The sequence below is a fragment of the Canis lupus genome, chromosome 17, assembly GCF_003254725.2.
Source record: "Canis lupus dingo isolate Sandy chromosome 17, ASM325472v2, whole genome shotgun sequence".
Lineage (NCBI taxonomy): Eukaryota > Metazoa > Chordata > Mammalia > Carnivora > Canidae > Canis > Canis lupus.
Genome location: NC_064259.1, coordinates 64,005,850 through 64,017,309, shown reverse-complemented (window position 1 = coordinate 64,017,309; position 11,460 = coordinate 64,005,850). Strand labels below are relative to the sequence as shown.

Here is an 11,460-nt window from a genome sequence, read left to right as displayed (position 1 = left end):
GAACCCCCTGAATCCTCCTCTCTCATTCGTCATATTTCAAAGATCCTGACAGAAAAGGTTCATGTACCCCATGATATAACCGAAGTACAAGACCTAAGGGGTCAAGCTCAGTTAGCAATTTCAGACAAGACAGTGTAAGTGTGTACACTGAGACTGAGTGTGTAAACTGGTGAATGTCTGGGACCACAGACATCAGAACAACAAAGACCTAAAAGTCATCATGTCCAGCAAGGAGAGTGTGGTGGTTTCTCTGGCCAAAGCATTATTCTGGCAAGGGACAACCAGTGTCTGATCTATCAGGTCCCAGCCAGGGAAGAGTGGCTACTACGCCTCCGACCAAGAAGCTGGAGCCTTCAGGGAATTTCTGCCTTCAAGAGAGCTGCCTAAGAAACTACAGGAAGGAAGGCAGGAAATCCTAACTCAGAAGTCAGCACAGATGTTCATGGAACCTGGCCCAGGTGTGACCTTCAATGTACACAAATATCTTTCCCCCTCAAGAAAACCAAGAGGGAAAGGAATTCAGAGATCACTGACGAGGATCCCAGGAGGATTCCAGTGTTGGTCAGGGGTGAAGTTGGAACCCCTGGAGTGAGACTGAGGATGGAAAGTCCTGCCTGCCCTTATTTCATCCACTAATTATCCTCCACTGGACTCATGCCTTCCGTGTGCAGGATATAGTCTCTTTACATGTTTGTCCCCACTTTAGTGTTGATGCAATTCCAGAGGTGGAACTAGACAACTACACGTTCTGAATAATGGGAATGTCAAACCCTAAAACCCAAGCCAAAATAATCCACATCACAAAAAGTGGCAAGAAAAAGTACCTCCTTCCTTTAAAGTATACAAAGGGAGCCACTGTCCTGGGGCAGGAGGTAGTTCTGGCAAGTGGTACCCTTCAAGACCCCCAATTCAGTGGTTGTTGCCATTCTTATGGAAATACCTCCAACCTCTAAATCTCAGCAGTTATTAAGGGGGGTTTCTGCTGTTTGCCCAAGTTCCTTACACTGTCCTCTGAGAAAGGAGTGCTTGGGGATGCCCTTCAGTAGCTAGGGAGGAAGGCTGGATCTTCTACTTTTTCCCACATACAGGAGCTGATGACTCTGTAAGATTTCCTGTTTAAAATGAGCATAAGAGGGTCACCTGGGCGGCTCAGTGTTTGAGCGTCTGCCTTTGTCTCAGATCATGATCCTGGAGCCCTGTGTTTGAGTCCCATGACAGGCTCCCCACAGGGAGCCTTCCTCTCTCTGTGTCTCTCGTGAATAAATAAGGAATATCTAGGGGGAAAAATAGAAAATGAATATGAGACTCTTTAAGTCTTTTAGATTACTATAGGAAGCAAAAGAACCACACTACTCCTGGACTCTAAAGAGGCTTTAATATTATAATATTGAAATCTACCATTTACTATTTAAGATGATGAAATATTGGTCCTCCAAATAAGTGAAGAGATGGAAGGAATTGTTGAGCAGATGGGTCCCCTGCCCGCTGTTGCCCCTGGACACCAGCTCAGGCCTGAGGTTGACTGTGGCCAGTTCTTTCTGTTTGTGAGCTAGGTTTGGGGCACCAGCTAGCAGGACAGGATGTAGCTAAGGACAGAGTGACACATGTGAGTTGAGCAGGAGCTTCAATTCAGGAGCTTTTCCTGATATTTTCCAAGGAGCTGGAGCCTGGTGCCCCAGCAGCAAGGTTGGAGGCTGCCCCGGGAGCCAAATTAGAAGGATCCCTGGAGTGGCCACCTGAGGAGTCTACCCCTACCCTTACTCAGCTCCTGATGGGCCTCACCTCTCCTCTTCACTGAGCCACTTCCCAGACTGGAACCAGGCCCTAAATGGATGCTTGGGCTCTATGTTGTAATGATCTGCAGCCACCTGGAGCAGCATGATCTCGGTCATGAATCTCTATTCCTGGGCCAAAAGAGAAGGACAGGATGCATGAAGAGCCTGGGTGGAGAAGCTGCAAGGTCTTTGGAGGGCTGAGCACTGGGACAGGGGACCAGTGCTGGGTCTTTGACACATGGTGACCACCCCCTCCCCCCCGCCATCCTACAAATTTGTCCCAACTTGTTCTCAGAGGTGAGTGTAAACTGCTCCTGCTCTGGCAAGTTATCCTTGATGGCCATTCCTCTGTCCTCACTAACTGCATGGGACTTTTTCCTTATTATGAAACTATTCCCAAAAATGTGAGAATGAAGGGATGGAAGCAAGGAATGATCCTCCTGGGGACATCTCTGACAGCCACAGCCCTACCCTTTCCTACAGGAAGTCATAGAGAGCCTCACCTTATTCTTATTCTGGTGGTTGATCTTATTGCCCTGGAAAGCAGACAACCAAAGTCTGTCAGTGAGAGGACTCCGGTTATTACTGGCTGCTAATACCCACCCCTTCTCATGTTGCACTAAGGCCAGGCACACTAGGGGCCATGACTCCCCGGATGACAGGACTGCAATCTAGGCCAGGCTCTGGGAGCCAGGGAAAGGAAGACATGGGGTTGCTTTTCTGGCATCCTATAGCACAGGAAGGGGAAGCCAAAGCCTCAGGTGGGCAGGAGATGCTAGGCTCTTTAAGTGCCCACTCAAGTTGGAGATCCTGACTTTATTCTGCCCCCACAGGCAATCTCAAAGGGACAGGCTGAAGTCAACCCAGACTTAATCTCGTGATGCTTTGCATTCAGGCAGCAGATTTGATCTCAGGGCCAGTGAACTAAGTGCAGCCTCCCTTTACTCATCACAGACATGGGCAAGTAACTCTAGCTCACAGGGGCAGCAGGGAGGCTGTCACGAGGGGAAATTTTGCCAAGGACTGAAAGCTCAGGGCTCAGTTCAGGGGTTCTGTGCTCCCACACATCAGGATTCCAGCCCCTCTTTCCCGGCCCTCAGGCTCACGCTCCTCCAGGCACTGCCCCTCTTTCCTGGCCCTCAGGCTCACGCTCCTCCAGGCACTTCTCCATTGCAGCATCCAGCATGAGCAGGTCAGTGAGGAAGGTGCCAAGGAAGGGGACGACACCCTGTGTCAGGGGGTTGGGGGTGGAGTGAGTCCCTGCTCTCTCGTGTCCACAGGGATCCTCCCTGGGAAACATTTCAGCCTCCTGGCCCACCCCAGCTTCTACATGGTGCAGACAAGGACCCTTCCCTCACCCTCCAAGAACATCAGAGTCCTCCTAATCATGTCAAGGGCGTGCTTTAGAAAATCATTGTATATGTGGCCCTGGGCCCCTGCCCACCGACAAACACATTTGTATCCAGGTTTATAGACCCTCTTCCAGGTCACTTCGAAAGAAGGGTTTTAGAAGCTGTGGCAACAGGAGGCAGAGCTGGAGTTGGAAGGCCCCACCTGTCTTGATTTGGGGGGTTCCAGCTTTCAGCGAAGAGCCCCCCTCTCCTCTGGGTTCGAGGCCATGTATCTGGGGCACGCTCAGCTTCTTCTGCCGCTCCCTCTTCCATGCTCTCTGAACATTTATCCCCAGGGTTCCAAGTTTAGATGGCCATTCCTGCAGGGCTAAGGACAAGTTCCTTAAGATTATAATCACCTCAGGCCGCTTCTCCCCACCATCTTTGACTCAGACCCTGGACATCTGACCCAAGGCAGAGGGTAGCATCCTACGTTATCCTTAAGCCTGCCATGAGTGATTCTAGAACAATCTTAGCTCCAACTTTCACTCCCTGTGTGACTTTGAGCTTGCAGTCTGGCCTCCCTGAGCCTGGTTCCTCACTGGGAAAGATGAGAATTCCAGCTACCTCCCTTGGTCTCCTGAGGACCCAGTGTCTTATTCCTATCATCATTGTTGTGGCCCTCATCCCATCCAAACCCCTCACTGAGCAGAGGCATGTCCTCTGGGCTCTCAAGTTTGGTAGAGGCCCCCATCTGGACCAGCTGGTGACAGGGAGCTCGTGTGTCCAGCCTAGGGATTCTGGTTGAGCAGCAACTGCTTTTCCACCCCTTGTGGATTTTCACCCCAGGCTGCATCCACATTCATGCCAAAGGCTTCACTCCCTGAAGGTATGCTCCTGGCCAGTCCCTAATTCATTCACGAAGGATACTGTTGCTCCCACACCTATTCTCTTTCTATACCAACACCTTCCATGCTACCTTGATAAGCAGGTTCCTGCTCTGTGGATTGTTTTTGGTGCACATTTTTTTAAATGTTCAAATGTTATTCCTGAATAGAGAGAAAGAAGGCAGATGGGTGTTGGAATACTATGGTAGGGTTGAGTGCAAGTCCCTATGATCTGAGACCTCCAAGGAGTCAGACTGCTGGATCAGGGTTTTCTTTGGTTCCTCTGAGCACTCAGGTCATTGGAGGACACAGGAGGGAGCTCTCTTATGGGTCATCCAGTGCATCCAGTCCTGTATTAATTGAACAGCTCTCCTTTGGTCAGTTTTGGTTTCAATTGGGAAGAGACTCTAGTTGCTGTAATGTTCATATCCAAAAACTTTTAATTCAGCTCAGCCCAGTCTCCCCAAATGGGGACATTTGGAGGCATGGTGGCCTATTCCCCAGGAAGGATGAGAAAATAACTTGCCCCCTGCCCGCCCATGTCCTGTTTCATGGTTTGCTGCCTCCTAGGAAGTCCAGGGTGACTGAAGGGGCGAAAAGGACAGGCATATGGAACATTCCTCATCCTTCATGGTCCTTTTGGAGAGAGGACCCCTCACCTGGAAACTTTGGTCCATGTGTTCTTCAGGCGGTGAATTGAGGCACTCTGCAGAGCAGAAATGATAGCATGCGTGGAAGAGTAGTTACGCAAGATTTGACAGGCCTGGGGACGGAAGAGAATGAGCTGTCAGATGGATATCAGGAGCCCAGTTTGCTGGAGAGCTGCACTATTCTTCAGTGTCAGTCTCCTCTCCTGGATGAGACAGATGTCTAGGCACCTACAGAAGGGCACGTGGAAGACCCAGCGAGGAGCACTGCTGGGGAGAGGGGGCATTTTCCTTCACTCCAAGGAAAGAGTCATGTAGGAACTGAGCATCCCAACATTGGGCCATGCAAGGAAAGGTCAGCATGCCCCTGGAAAGAACAACTCAGACCAGACTTCAACCTTGAGAACTGATCAAGGGAAGAGCAGTTCCCGAAGCTCAGGAGAGCAAGTCAGCTGGGCCTCCTGTAGGCTTACCTTGGCCACCTTGATCCAGTGTTCCACCACCATGGCCTGTCCCGGGCAGTCATGCGTGGGTTGCCAAGGAAGGTGGTGATGACGCAGTTGGCCACGTCGTTGAACTGGGTGATGGTGGCACGGACTGTGCATGCCAGGTGCTCATTTCCAGGTCATTTCGCTTGGACCAAATGGAGCCCAGGCACTGTTGGGGCAGCACCTTCTTGAACAGATCCTAGAGAATAGGGGGACACTCGCTCACACAGCCATTTCACATGCAAGATTCATGTCCTATGTAGGAGTCCCATGTCAGAGCTGGGGCTCAGCAAGCATAGAAAGTGGCCTGAACTCAGTTAGAGTCCCTGGATTGCACTCCATTCCTCTTCCCTGAGGGAGCCCAGTACAGGATGAATGAGGAGCAGATACTGCTGGGTGGGGGGCGGGATGGGGGCGGAGGAAGGAAGGCATTTGTACCCTGATCATCCCCACTAACTTCAAGTTACAGGTGGCAGTTCAAGGGGGCTCCTCAGAGGGGCATCTTCACCTCCCAGTGTTCATGCATCTGGTCCTATTCCCCTTTCAGCAGCACATTCTCACAGAGAGAGGTACAACCACAGGTTTGTCTCCCTGCCCTGTACTTCACACATTAGATGCCTAATAAATGTAGGGTGCTCGGCCTCCAAGGCAGATGTGTGGGTGAGCTGTGGGCTTGGTCGCACACAGTGAGTTGCCCTCCCCCACCCAAGGACCAGGGCCTGCCCATTCGCCTATCAGTTCTGGCTCATTTAATTGACACAGGAACTCTGCATCAGTCCTTGCCAGGGTCTATCTCCAAAGTCTGCAGCTGGACAGTGAAAGCAAGGGTTTGAGGAACTGGACATGTTGATGTGGTTCGTAAGTGATGGAGCTGAGATTTGGACCCTGACCATACAAGCCCACATCAGGGAAGGGCTGATCTGGGGCAGATGACAGCAGAAAGAAAGCCTGCCCCGGCCCGTCCTGGGAGCCCAGCTGCTCACCACATCTGCAGATGTCAATTGCTCTGCCACCAGCTTGGGAGGGAAGTCCATGAGACCGGGCTCCTCCTCATGCCGCTGGTGCTCAGGGGTTATGCACCAGTGGCAGATCACCTCTCGGGCTGGAGGTGGCTCTGTCTCTATGTTTAAGGAAGGAGTTACAATTCCCAGGAAAGCTGGTGGTCAAACTGACTGCAGCTCATGACCTGGTACACATGCAGAAGAAGACATGAGCTCTTGTTCCAGATCTGGAACAGCTGATGGAGGAGATGCTGGAAGGAGCCGTGGATCTGGCACTGGGACAGGATAAAGAGAAATGTTTGTCCACAAGACTGACTTGCCCCATGCCCTTCCAAAAACAGGGCAGATTCCATGGCCAATAGAGAAACCCCCAGTCCCTGAGCTGCATCGCAGATAGTCTTCCCAGCTTGCAATCCCCCTTACTCTCTGACTCTGTGTCTGCCTCAGTAAGCTGCAGAAGTTCCCGTGGCATCACGGTAATGGGGGCATGGCAATTCAGGTCCCAGTCATGCAAATTTGCCTGCACCCAGGCCCCCTTTACTTTGAAACAGGCACAGTGCAGGGACTGCCAGGTGTCCTGCGGTTTCTGGTCAGGCCAGGTACCCAAGATGGGAGAGAGGGTGCTGGGGAGAGTCATATGTAGAGCAGCATCTGAGCATGGCCTTTCATGCCACATGGTACTTCGACAGCACCATTCTTTCTGTGTGGGTCCCAGAGAATGTCCCCAGCATGACTTCCAACCCCCCTGTCACTGTCCTTGCAGTGGACAATCCGGTTGTCCAGAAAACCTGTATGAGTCTGGTTTTTCTACTTAGCCTGTTTTCTCAATGGCCAAGGGCCTCGTCTACTCCATCCTTCACGCACAGCAGCATCAGGGCTTAGGTTTGTGGCAGATTGGTGAGTGGTCTGCTCACCAAAGCTCTGTTCTTGGCCCCAATTGTGGAGGTCAGAAGAGGTGGTATAGAGAGGTGCAGGAAGAACAAGATGGGACAGTTGAAGGGATGGATGTTTGAGGCACCGAATCAGCCCAGACTGTGCTCTGCTTCCCAGAGGGCTTGGGACCCTATCTACAGTTCCCTTTGACTCATTTCCCTCTTCACAGGAAGCCCCAAAAATGAAACCCTCCCAATGGAAATCAAGAGACCTATGAGATCCATGGCTCTGAGAGGCACTCCCCAGCCACAAACCCTTAGTCTCCCAACGTGCTCTGTGGATAAATTAAGGTTCTCCTTCTGGATCCAAAGATCAACCAAAGTTTTACTTGATCTTTCCCAAAAATGTTTAAGGATATTTATTAGAGCGAGCGAGTGAGCGAATAAGCATGGTGAGCAGGCTCCCCACTGAGCAGGGAGCCCAATGGAGGGCTCAAACACAGGATCCTGGGATAACGACCTGACCTGATGGCAGAGGCCTACCTGATTGAGCCACTCAGTGCCCTTACTTGATCTTATTGTCCATGATTATGGTCCAGATATGGGTGATCCATTCATTCCTTGAGGCAGCCATGAAGATGTCACATCTAAAAAACTATGGACCTGTGTGCCTACAACATGCAGAGTGATAGTCTGACACTCTGATTAGTCTTGGGACCGAGACACTACCTTCTTTATTCCTTCAATTATCTCAGTGAATAGAAATGTGTCTGCAATACTAGGTGCTTAATATGTATTATTGGATGAAGGAATCCCGACCAGCACTTTCCGTATACTGAGTGGAACTTGAGCTGCTCTGCCTTCCCCCAGTGACCTCTACTCTTATGAGGACAGAGTATCAGGACCTCTTACTTATGTGGACAGAGTATCAGGACCAGTTAGATGGAATCTCAGAAGTCCTTTACATACAGGAAAACTGCCTGCTTTGCATGTGCTTCTGTAAAACCAGAAGTGCCACAGGCCCATGAGGGTTGATGTGGAGACCTTCTTCGCTGTGGAGAGAAAACTGCTACACATGGAGATGCCCAGCAGCCCTTTCTACAGAGCCAGGCACCAGATAAGTCTATGCCATGTTTTCTCTCAGGATTTCCACAGTAGCCCGATGAGGTTCATCCTCTTACCACAGCACTTTTCAGAGGAGCAAAAGGAAATTCAGAGAGGTGCAGTGACATTCCCAAAACATACTGGTAGTAGAGGCGAGCCTCCTCCCTCCCCCCCCCCCGTGCTGCATATGGGGTGATCACTCACCTGGGGAATTGCTGGCCCAGGACCTGTTGGGCTGTGGTGAACACCTCGTAGATACAGGAAATGACTGGGTTGTTTGCGAGGCTTCTATCCTGGAAGGATGGTACCAAGGAATGTACAAAATTATCCATTCTCCCTTCTTTGAGCGTCAGCATGGTCCTGGCCTCACCTAGGAATAGGGTTGATTCCTTTTCACACCAGAGACACAAGGAGGAGCACTGTAGTCAGCTTCCAGACCAAGAACCACTGCGAAGATCAGGGTCTGCCTCGCAGACCAGAGATTCCCATCCCCTCGGGAAGTTTTACAAGATAAGGGACTTGAGTGCCCACACAGAAAAAGGTTTGAGGCTTCAAAGTATCATTGGTTTTAGGGAAGACATGGTAAACCATTAGTAACTTCAACACATTCTGTTAGCTGAGCAACAACAGCAGTCCTCTCAACTAATAGTTTTATGAAGACCAGTATGCCATTGAGTCTTCAGTTATGGCCTCACACAGAACACAGAGGGCTAGACCCTCAAATGCTGCTCAAGATCACATACATTGCAGCTGAGAAGAGACCAGAGCGTGAGCTGCATGGGGTTTCCCTTAAGCTGATGTGGCTTGGTCTGTTCCTGACATAGGGAAGAAGGGTCAGGGGAAAACTACCTTCTCCGGCAGGGCCCAAGGGCATCAGTTGTTTCTAGTCTGTGTTCTGGTATTTCCCTGTTCATCTCTGTGTCTTGAGTTTGACCATGGATGTGGACCTGTACTCACCGCAGACCTTCAATGGATGTAGTTGGTGGCCTGATGCCCCTGTGCTTGTCAGAGGAGATGGAGGAGTTGAACTCTTGGAGCAACTCATCCAAGATTTCCTGGGTGGATAATTACAAAAAGAGCCAGCTACTGTGCCAGGAGGCATCAGAGGCCTTCCCCCTAATCTGGGGTTCCAGGTTATGGCAGATCTAGCAACCAAAACAGTCTGTGGGGACACATAAGGTGTTCCTTGCAGCACTGCAGAAATAGCAAGAGAATGGCATACGGTCAAGTGCCAAGGGCCTCAAAAGTCTGAATCCCTGTGGCAGACGGCCTCATTTACGGGCTACTACAAAGATCTATAGGGATACAGCTCATGATCTGTTGGGCCTACAATGATTTGATGTGTTCTGAGAGATGACATGTTATAGAGAAACATATAGAATCTATAGAGAGAGACTATATAAACATTCTATATGAAAACATATGCAATAGCTTCATCACACCCTTCCTTTTGTGTTAAATCACCCTATTTAATGTGATGATTTGGAAGGGCTCGGAGAAGGTCTGCAGGGACAGCGGAGCTGGCTTCTACACCGGATAGCTGGGAGGAGTACATGAAATAATAAAAACAGAAGTAAAACGCAAAGATACTCATGGCTTTGTGAAAAAACAACACCCCCCCCCCCACCAACTCCTCAAAAACACGAAATCTATTCTACACCATTCCAATACAGGTGAAGAGTGTCTTCCCACATCATATGTAGCTGGAGGATAGGCGTGGAGGTTCAGATGTCTTTGCAGTTGGGCCTGTGGGACACTCATGTGGAAACACTATGAGAGGGCCCCAGTTTTCTCTCCATGTTTGTGGGGGGGGCCATATTTCTGTGGTGAGCCCTCTTCCCTTTCTCACCTCAGAACAGCACTGATCCTTGTTTGTCTGGTGCACCTAATTGTCTAGGGAGTGGGAATAGTTGAAGCCACAGACCATCTCCTCCAAGATCTCCTTGGTGCAGCTCTGCAAATACAGTGCCCCGTATATACAAGGCCAAGAGACATTAGGGTACTCCCCTCCCTCAACATCACCCCCAAGGGAACACCCCCATTAGAAATTGTGTTCTCCTGTTCAGGCCAGAGGGGCAGCTGTGGAGACATCTGGCAAGGAGGAAGCCAAGTGAAAGAGGCTCTTGGGCTCATGACTAACATTGGAAGTTGAGCTTGGTGTCCAGAACTCACCTTCTCATCTTGCCTGCTATGATCTGGGGTCTGAACACAAAAGATGTATCAGGCTTCCAACTCCTGGAAGCTGGTCTGTGCCCAGGAAGGGCATGTTCCTCTCCTCGGTCCCCTCTGCACACGCACTCACACATACACAGACCCAGACACACATAAACACACAGACACACACAGTGAGGTGTAAGAGGTGTGATGCTGCTCAGCTGAGATCACAGTGTGGTCTCCTCACCAGTGGGCTGCCCCAGGTTGCCTTGTGGTACCTGTTGATGTCTCCCGCCACATAGCCAGGAGCACTGGAGAAGAGGGCCGAAGTGAACGTAGACAGCGACATGAAAATCTTTCACTCTGGACTCAGAGCACCTGAAAGTAGGACAAGAGTAACAGAACATCTTGTTATCTTGACTGTCTCCAGTTAAGTGAGCTGGAAAGCAGGAAGTTCTAGAATGCAGGTTCCTGGTTACCAGAGTTCCAAATCAGTTGTGGGCCTGTCCTCAAGGAAGTGAAGTCACTTTTTCAAGATTTCAGGACCTGGGACCATTCCTTCAGTCAGACCTATCCAGAGCCCCTTCTTGGCAGATGCATGCTTACCCCATGTCATCTTAACTGTTCATGATGAGCCAAAAACTGCCATAAACACAACCCTCTGAACATGCAAGTAAGGTCTACCTTTGAGGACACGGAGCTGAATTCAGACCTTTATTTCTCTGTCTTCCCGGTGCTGTGTCCTACCTAACCCACTGGGTCTATAAAATAGTCCACAGTTTCCCAACCTGCCCTGTGGGGATCAGACTAGAATCTACTTCCTAGGCACATCACCAGGTATCTATAGATGATATTTATAATGCGTGTGAGCTGGTATCCTGTGTATCTGAGGCACAAATATAAGGATGAAAGATTGACCAGAAGGAGGTAATGAGCCATGGAGTACCACTTGATAGTGGCCGAGGTTCCAGCAATGTAATATCACAATAGCACATTCCCTCTGTCCTCATTTCAATGCGGGCACCACGATGGGATTGGAAATGCTCCAAGAGGCACACATTGTCAACTTCTGTAGTAAAACTGGCCAATTATTTCCTGTTATATTTAGAATGAGACCTGGTTGCCTCGTTTTGGCCTCAGCTCCAGCCTTTACAACGGCTCGCAGGATCCTGACCTGTGGTATAAGTATCCCTGTGTAACC

At 50.1% G+C, this 11,460-nt stretch overlaps 1 long non-coding RNA gene across 7 annotated transcripts; it reads right to left on the bottom strand.

Annotated features, from left to right (window-relative positions):
- Positions 1-1,356: 1,356 nt before the first annotated feature.
- On the bottom strand, positions 1,357-10,697 carry LOC112663884 (uncharacterized). Of its 7 annotated transcripts, none has more exons than XR_007403257.1 (10): positions 9,063-10,697; positions 8,310-8,475; positions 6,112-6,404; positions 5,114-5,327; positions 4,653-4,756; positions 3,330-3,494; positions 2,925-3,003; positions 2,279-2,311; positions 1,783-1,904; positions 1,357-1,586 (listed from the first exon to the last, which is right to left on the bottom strand). It is a non-coding gene; the product is annotated as an uncharacterized LOC112663884 (long non-coding RNA). The 7 variants fall into 7 exon arrangements; XR_007403259.1 differs by having other exon boundaries at positions 9,955-10,697; XR_007403256.1 differs by having other exon boundaries at positions 8,310-10,059; positions 10,538-10,697.
- Positions 10,698-11,460: the final 763 nt, after the last annotated feature.